Raw genomic sequence first — 9100 nt, forward strand, 5'->3', positions numbered from 1 at the left:
CCAGGAAGGGAGGAAGGAAGGTAGGAAATAGGGAGAGCACAAGGGCAGGGAAAGGACTGAGTCACAAAAGGCAAGGGACACAAAGACCAATATAGGCCATAAAAGCTGTTTGAACAGTTTAGTCAGCTTTAGAATTTGAGTGACATCAAACTGAATGTTATTATGACTGGATGGAATCTTCCTACTAACCCCGCCTTGGCCTGGCCTAAACCAAATCAAGGGGTGGGTGGCATGGAGAGGAATTCTCTCTGGCTGGAGTGGGAGGGACCTAAACCTGTGGCACTTGAGGATGCACCGTGTAGGGAAGCGGACAAGACTGCCCTCATGGGCATTTGAGCACAACAAGGCTCCTGGGAGCCTTTGATCATGGCTCCCACCGCCATACGCCCACCACCCACCATACGCCCAGCCCCTGAAGGGGATCACAGTGGTCTGCTCCGTTGCCTGGTGCAGGTTGGAGTTCCTGACCAAACACCTGAGTGTCCACAGCCTGTGTTGGCCTGCCTGGGCAGGCTGTGGTTGTGGTGGCAAGAGCCAAAGCTGTGTTGGCGTGATGGAGGAGCCAAGGGCTGCCTCTCAGCCATACTAGTGGGTGGTTCTGGAAGAAGCACCCAGGGTTGTGGCAGCATTGTCCGAAGACATGAAGCCAGGCCATCTTCCTTATGGCTTTCCTTGGGAGTTGGTGATGTGTACAGCTCTTGGATTTTCCGCTGTTCTCTCACTTTTCTGGAGAGGTTTTCAGTCGGTTCGTAGCAGGCTTTACGTGGGAAGAGAAAAAAGGCTGGCTCTAAATCTTGCTGGACTTATTGAGGCAAAATGTGGACTTCTTGAAAAAGTGAGCCTTGTTGAAAAAGAACATGAAGGCTTAGAATCACCTTTAAAGGATTGCAGGTTTGAGAAGGGTTCAAGGGAAGCACGACAGCTGGAGGCAACCGACGAAAAGCTGCATAGGTCCGAATCCAGCCATGGCGTTGAAGTGCTCTTTCTAGAAGAAGAGCTCAAAGCACAGAAGGCTCAACATGGTCAAGAGGATGAAACGATGGCGCACCTATCAAGAAGGATACAGTCCCTCCAAGGTGAATCTGAATCCCTCAGATCACAAATAGCTGAAGCTAAAACAAACTGGAGACTCTTTCAAGTGAATGAGGAAGAACTGAAGCTGGCAATCAAAGAGGTTTTGAATGAAGGATCCCTACTTCCGCAAACGCAGAGACCAACAATACAAGGAGAAGCTGAAGCACAGAGGGAACAAGGAGGTGTCCAATATAAAGCAAAAATCATATTAGAGGACTCTAAAGTAGCTGGAGAACAAGTTCTAAGGGACACAGAAAATCACATGGAGTCTCTGGGTGAATGCTTGCTGAAGATGATGGATAGGTCTTCTCCAAGCCTGGGAGCCCAAAGGGATGGTGGTCACCTGGAACTGGGAAAGACGAGTGAACCCGAAATTGGTGCTCACTTGGAGGATGAGTCCAAAGGAGCTTTGAGGAACCTGGTTTATGGTGATAAGCTAAAGGCCTCCTTAGAAATCTTGGAAGGAGGAAGAATTCAAAAATGTACTTTCTCATCTGAAGTGGAGAAAACCACGGAAGACCTTACAGAACACCTTAAAAGTCTGCAGACTGAACAGGCATCCTTGCAGTCAGAAAATGCACAGCTGCAAAGTGAGAATGAGACCCTACAGAAGAACTTTAAAGTCATGATGGAACGCTATCAAGAAAATATGATGAAACTGCACAGGAAATTAAGAGTGGAGGAAAACTACCGTGTGGAGCAAGAGGAGAAACTTTCCAAAGTCGAAGAAAAGATGAGCCATACAATAAAAGAGCTGGAGACCTACAGAAAGAGAGCCCAATATCTTGAAGAACAATTGCAGAGTACCATTCATTCCTGTCTGGGGAAGATTATTTCCTCTGAGAAAGAAGCACATGCTAGTGAGTTGGCAGCTCGGATTGCTGAAAGAAACCTCAGTTATTTCAGGAAACAAAATGCACGCAACAGACAAAAATTAACTGAGAAGGAGCTTAGATTTGAACTTGTAGAAAAAGATCCCTATGATGCACTGGATGTTTCCAACTCAGCAATGGGCAGAAAGCCTTCTCCAAATGGGCCCTCACCAATAGGTCACCCTTCATCTGAAAGGAGACCTCCTCATTTGGAAAAGAGTGGTCCACTCACACTCTCACCTTTCACTCCAGTGGGAGGAGGAGGAGGGTCAAGGGGCCCTGGAGAATCCTCTGCACCATGCGACTAGCAGTAAAGGAAGAGAATCCAGCTGTCATAAGTTCACTGATTTTCAGAGAGCACCTTCTCAGACTGGGCCCCTCTCTCCTCCAGGGGAACAGGCCAGCAGGCTGATGATCCCTCCGCCAGGCCAACCATATTCTTCTGATGCACGTCTTCCTCTACAAAGGCAAGATAGGTTTTACTCAAATTGTGGTAGAGCATCGGGACCAGCAGAACACAGAATTCCTAATATGCCTCCTTTGGACTCTGATGTGCCTGATTCACCTCTCCATGCTGAAAACCAAGCAACTGGCTCTGGCTCTGTGTTGGCACCTTTCCCTCCAGTCAGAGGTGCCTTGCTTCCAGTTCACCCAAGGAGTCAGTTCATGAGAAGAGGACCTTTTTTTTCCTCCACCTCTCCCAGGAAACTTGTCTGGGAACCTGGAGATTATGTTCCACCTGACCCGCCACCCACTCCATTTACAATGCGAAGTGTCTATGCAGGGAGGGGGTTTTCCTCACAATCTTCCCCCAAGAGCTGGAATTCAGCCCTCTACACCCCCATTCTGAAAGTACAAGTGAGTTCCCTGAAGGGTTCCTTCCACCTGCAAATGAGCCTGTTACTCAACATCCAGAACCAAACAAGAAACCTCATGCTGTTGCTCTCTCTTCAAATGTAATTTGACTTATCTCTCATTTTTAGTTTTTAAGTAACTGCTTTTACTTCAGTAATTGACTATACTTTGGCTCCAATTGAAGCTCAATGAAACAATAATCCTTAAGATACTATTTTGTAAATAAAGATGGTTTACGTAGGAATCTTACGAGTAAATTATTCCTATTTTATGTCATTCCAGAGAACAGCATTTAATCTGATGAAGCCACTCTTACATAAACAAGAATGGGAGTTCTAGGTACTTGTAATCTAGCTGATGGAAATATCTTTTAAACTCCCAACAAAGAAGTGTATTTAGTATGACTGTAGCAAATGTAAAGTGACTTTAGGCTTAATGAAAAAGTGTCACTGATTTAGAGACTGGTTGGGCATTTCAGCTAGTTTTTCCATATCAGAATAACTAGAGCATGGGAGGACTAAAGGAGAGAACACAACTAAACATGTCACGGAAACAGGAGATCTCAACTACAAAGAAAAATGAAGACCTCTTTTTTATATTGGTTGCTTAAAACCTTACATAGCTCTTGAGATACCATATTTCCTACATTAGACTCAAGTGAGTTATGAACTCCCATTTTGACCCCATATTCAGATTGCACAATCACATTGTTTACACATCCACGTTTTTACAAAATGCCATATTAGTAACTGTTGTATTCTGCTACCTTTTCTGGCCTCTACTATATCCCCTCTCCTGCCCTCCCATCTTCTCTCTCTATCCCGTCTGCTGTAATTCAACTTTTGGGAATTGGAAACCACACTTTAAACTCACTCTCCTCCCCTTTTTCCCTTCTGTCAAATTACTCATCATCTTCTTCTATTTCTCCTCCTCCTCCTCCTCTTCCTCCTCCTCCTGATACCTTTAATTCATTCATCATACACTCATGCATTGTTTCATTCATTCCTTTCACACATGGTGTTGGGGATCCAACTCAGGACCTTTGAAAGTGTGAAGCCAGCACTCTAGTGCTGAGCCAAAACCCCAGCACCTGTCTTTTGGATTTTATGACTGTTTATATGAAATTCAGAATCGCATTCTGCTATGGTTCACTGATATGTGGATTGACCTAGTCCTTGTTTTCTGGGAGACTTTTGGAAAATATACATGAATTATTAGGAGATTGAAATGAAGAAACAAAGAGGAAATTCCCCAATTTCTTATTCTTAGATTCCATACTCTGACTCTGCCTACCTACTGCAAAAACTTTTAAACTCTTACTCCCCATTTCTATATCATTGCCAACAAGTGAACATTCACTGCCCTGCAACAAAGCAGAGAACTCACATTGAACAATGTTTCCCCAGTAGAGACCAAGACACAATACCTATTAAAAAAATACCCTACTTATGAATTAGTAGGTAAAGCTTTATTTGAGTGTTAAATGTGCTCTAATTATGTGTTTGTGTGTTTGTTGGTGTGTGTGGTGTGTGGGCGTGTGTGCTTGTGTGTAAAACAAGCACTGAGGTGTAAAATAAATGCAGGATTGCAACGGCCTTCTTAAAAATAAGAAGCAACTTTATCACATTTGAAGCCCAGTGAGGAATCTGCCTGATGCTTAACATACAATTAATTGAAATGTGAAAAATTCAGGCCTAGAAAAACAAAGCCAACATACATACTGAATCTAATCAGTCTGTCTCACCTGTTTTCTAACCACTCCTTTAAATAAACGTAAATGGCCAGCGTAAAACAAGAGTTGTTCTAAACGAGTGGACGGATGTCCCCTGTCATGGGCTGTGTAAAATACATGGAGGATCCGGCACTGATTGTTATCTAGAATGACTTCGGCCTGAACTACTATTGGAGAATTGTTGCTGATATACTGCGGTTCTTATACCAGTAAACTGGAATGAAGGTAATTTCAGGCTGCAAAGGAATAAATTGATTTTACTAACTGGTTTTTGGAAAACACTGCCATGAAAAATTATCAATATGTTCATAAAGGCATCTACATATCTCTTCACAAGGGTTTTACTTAATGGGGGAGGTGGTGAGGTCTGGATATAACTGAACTGTCCATTAGTAGGTAGAACAATATAATGGGAATCTGAGTGCACATTCCGGTTTGAACTCAATCTAGGTAACATGGATTCATCTCTGTGTAATAGGCCTGCTTCTGAAAAACACAATGTAGAGCTCCAAAAGCAGAACGATACTCTCAGAATACCATGTTATGTTTGTAAATAGATAGACAGATAGATATACAGAAATCAAAAATCTGAAAACGGTCTGGAAGTGTACATTTCAATAACTTACAATGTCAGTAGTGGGGGATTAATAGCAGATCAAGAAGACTGTATCTGCATGCGAAATGGTTCAATTTTTGAAAGAGTTTTTTAAATGAAAATGGACAAAAAATTGAAAGGGTTACAGTAAGTGTTGAGGAGTGACTTGACAAAAGGAGCACAGAGGTGAGAAAGAATTAAGTAGAGTTCAATAGAACCAGGTATAATTTCTGTACACATGACTCCATGAACAGGAGCAAAGGGGACACTTAAAGAAATCATAGGACTAAGGAGAGATCAGGATTAGGAGGCTTTGTACTAGTCTAGAAATGCTGACCTGAAAACCAACTAAAGTTCTCAACTCCTTCTTCTGAGGAACATTAGCTGTGCCGTGCTTTTCAAAAATGACTTGTCATGACTGATTTATGCCCATGTTAGCAACTCTTCTGAAATTACTTTGAAAGTAGACTCATGTGAGAGTTTCTCTTTAGAGATAATTCAAATTACTTGCATAGGAAGTGGCAGCAGGTCTGGGGATGTTGTAGCTCAGTGGCAGTGACCTTGCCTAGCTTGGGGCTGGCCTGCCATGGACTTTCACCCCAAACACTTGCAAGAAAAGAGAAGGAAGGGAAGGGAGAGAGAAAGTTGGAAGGGAGGAAGGCAAAGTTGGAGGGATGGAGGGAGGTAGAAAAGAAGGAAGAAGAAAAGGAGAAAAACCAGGAAGGGAGGAAGGAAGGTAGGAAATAGGGAGAGCACAAGGGCAGGGAAAGGACTGAGTCACTCAAACAAAAGGCAAGGGACACAAAGACCAATATAGGCCATAAAAGCTGTTTGAACAGTTTAGTCAGCTTTAGAATTTGAGTGACATCAAACTGAATGTTATTATGACTGGATGGAATCTTCCTACTAACCCCGCCTTGGCCTGGCCTAAACCAAATCAAGGGGTGGGTGGCATGGAGAGGAATTCTCTCTGGCTGGAGTGGGAGGGACCTAAACCTGTGGCACTTGAGGATGCACCGTGTAGGGAAGCGGACAAGACTGCCCTCATGGGCATTTGAGCACAACAAGGCTCCTGGGAGCCTTTGATCATGGCTCCCACCGCCATACGCCCACCACCCACCATACGCCCAGCCCCTGAAGGGGATCACAGTGGTCTGCTCCGTTGCCTGGTGCAGGTTGGAGTTCCTGACCAAACACCTGAGTGTCCACAGCCTGTGTTGGCCTGCCTGGGCAGGCTGTGGTTGTGGTGGCAAGAGCCAAAGCTGTGTTGGCGTGATGGAGGAGCCAAGGGCTGCCTCTCAGCCATACTAGTGGGTGGTTCTGGAAGAAGCACCCAGGGTTGTGGCAGCATTGTCCGAAGACATGAAGCCAGGCCATCTTCCTTATGGCTTTCCTTGGGAGTTGGTGATGTGTACAGCTCTTGGATTTTCCGCTGTTCTCTCACTTTTCTGGAGAGGTTTTCAGTCGGTTCGTAGCAGGCTTTACGTGGGAAGAGAAAAAAGGCTGGCTCTAAATCTTGCTGGACTTATTGAGGCAAAATGTGGACTTCTTGAAAAAGTGAGCCTTGTTGAAAAAGAACATGAAGGCTTAGAATCACCTTTAAAGGATTGCAGGTTTGAGAAGGGTTCAAGGGAAGCACGACAGCTGGAGGCAACCGACGAAAAGCTGCATAGGTCCGAATCCAGCCATGGCGTTGAAGTGCTCTTTCTAGAAGAAGAGCTCAAAGCACAGAAGGCTCAACATGGTCAACAGGATGAAACGATGGCGCACCTATCAAGAAGGATACAGTCCCTCCAAGGTGAATCTGAATCCCTCAGATCACAAATAGCTGAAGCTAAAACAAACTGGAGACTCTTTCAAGTGAATGAGGAAGAACTGAAGCTGGCAATCAAAGAGGTTTTGAATGAAGGATCCCTACTTCCGCAAACGCAGAGACCAACAATACAAGGAGAAGCTGAAGCACAGAGGGAACAAGGAGGTGTCCAATATAAAGCAAAAATCATATTAGAGGACTCTAAAGTAGCTGGAGAACAAGTTCTAAGGGACACAGAAAATCACATGGAGTCTCTGGGTGAATGCTTGCTGAAGATGATGGATAGGTCTTCTCCAAGCCTGGGAGCCCAAAGGGATGGTGGTCACCTGGAACTGGGAAAGACGAGTGAACCCGAAATTGGTGCTCACTTGGAGGATGAGTCCAAAGGAGCTTTGAGGAACCTGGTTTATGGTGATAAGCTAAAGGCCTCCTTAGAAATCTTGGAAGGAGGAAGAATTCAAAAATGTACTTTCTCATCTGAAGTGGAGAAAACCACGGAAGACCTTACAGAACACCTTAAAAGTCTGCAGACTGAACAGGCATCCTTGCAGTCAGAAAATGCACAGCTGCAAAGTGAGAATGAGACCCTACAGAAGAACTTTAAAGTCATGATGGAACGCTATCAAGAAAATATGATGAAACTGCACAGGAAATTAAGAGTGGAGGAAAACTACCGTGTGGAGCAAGAGGAGAAACTTTCCAAAGTCGAAGAAAAGATGAGCCATACAATAAAAGAGCTGGAGACCTACAGAAAGAGAGCCCAATATCTTGAAGAACAATTGCAGAGTACCATTCATTCCTGTCTGGGGAAGATTATTTCCTCTGAGAAAGAAGCACATGCTAGTGAGTTGGCAGCTCGGATTGCTGAAAGAAACCTCAGTTATTTCAGGAAACAAAATGCACGCAACAGACAAAAATTAACTGAGAAGGAGCTTAGATTTGAACTTGTAGAAAAAGATCCCTATGATGCACTGGATGTTTCCAACTCAGCAATGGGCAGAAAGCCTTCTCCAAATGGGCCCTCACCAATAGGTCACCCTTCATCTGAAAGGAGACCTCCTCATTTGGAAAAGAGTGGTCCACTCACACTCTCACCTTTCACTCCAGTGGGAGGAGGAGGAGGGTCAAGGGGCCCTGGAGAATCCTCTGCACCATGCGACTAGCAGTAAAGGAAGAGAATCCAGCTGTCATAAGTTCACTGATTTTCAGAGAGCACCTTCTCAGACTGGGCCCCTCTCTCCTCCAGGGGAACAGGCCAGCAGGCTGATGATCCCTCCGCCAGGCCAACCATATTCTTCTGATGCACGTCTTCCTCTACAAAGGCAAGATAGGTTTTACTCAAATTGTGGTAGAGCATCGGGACCAGCAGAACACAGAATTCCTAATATGCCTCCTTTGGACTCTGATGTGCCTGATTCACCTCTCCATGCTGAAAACCAAGCAACTGGCTCTGGCTCTGTGTTGGCACCTTTCCCTCCAGTCAGAGGTGCCTTGCTTCCAGTTCACCCAAGGAGTCAGTTCATGAGAAGAGGACCTTTTTTTTCCTCCACCTCTCCCAGGAAACTTGTCTGGGAACCTGGAGATTATGTTCCACCTGACCCGCCACCCACTCCATTTACAATGCGAAGTGTCTATGCAGGGAGGGGGTTTTCCTCACAATCTTCCCCCAAGAGCTGGAATTCAGCCCTCTACACCCCCATTCTGAAAGTACAAGTGAGTTCCCTGAAGGGTTCCTTCCACCTGCAAATGAGCCTGTTACTCAACATCCAGAACCAAAAAAGAAACCTCATGCTGTTGCTCTCTCTTCAAATGTAATTTGACTTATCTCTCATTTTTAGTTTTTAAGTAACTGCTTTTACTTCAGTAATTGACTATACTTTGGCTCCAATTGAAGCTCAATGAAACAATAATCCTTAAGATACTATTTTGTAAATAAAGATGGTTTACGTAGGAATCTTACGAGTAAATTATTCCTATTTTATGTCATTCCAGAGAACAGCATTTAATCTGATGAAGCCACTCTTACATAAACAAGAATGGGAGTTCTAGGTACTTGTAATCTAGCTGATGGAAATATCTTTTAAACTCCCAACAAAGAAGTGTATTTAGTATGACTGTAGCAAATGTAAAGTGACTTTAGGCTTAATGAAAAAGTGTCA

This window comes from Callospermophilus lateralis, unplaced genomic scaffold (genome assembly GCF_048772815.1).
Source record: "Callospermophilus lateralis isolate mCalLat2 unplaced genomic scaffold, mCalLat2.hap1 Scaffold_261, whole genome shotgun sequence".
NCBI lineage: Eukaryota > Metazoa > Chordata > Mammalia > Rodentia > Sciuridae > Callospermophilus > Callospermophilus lateralis.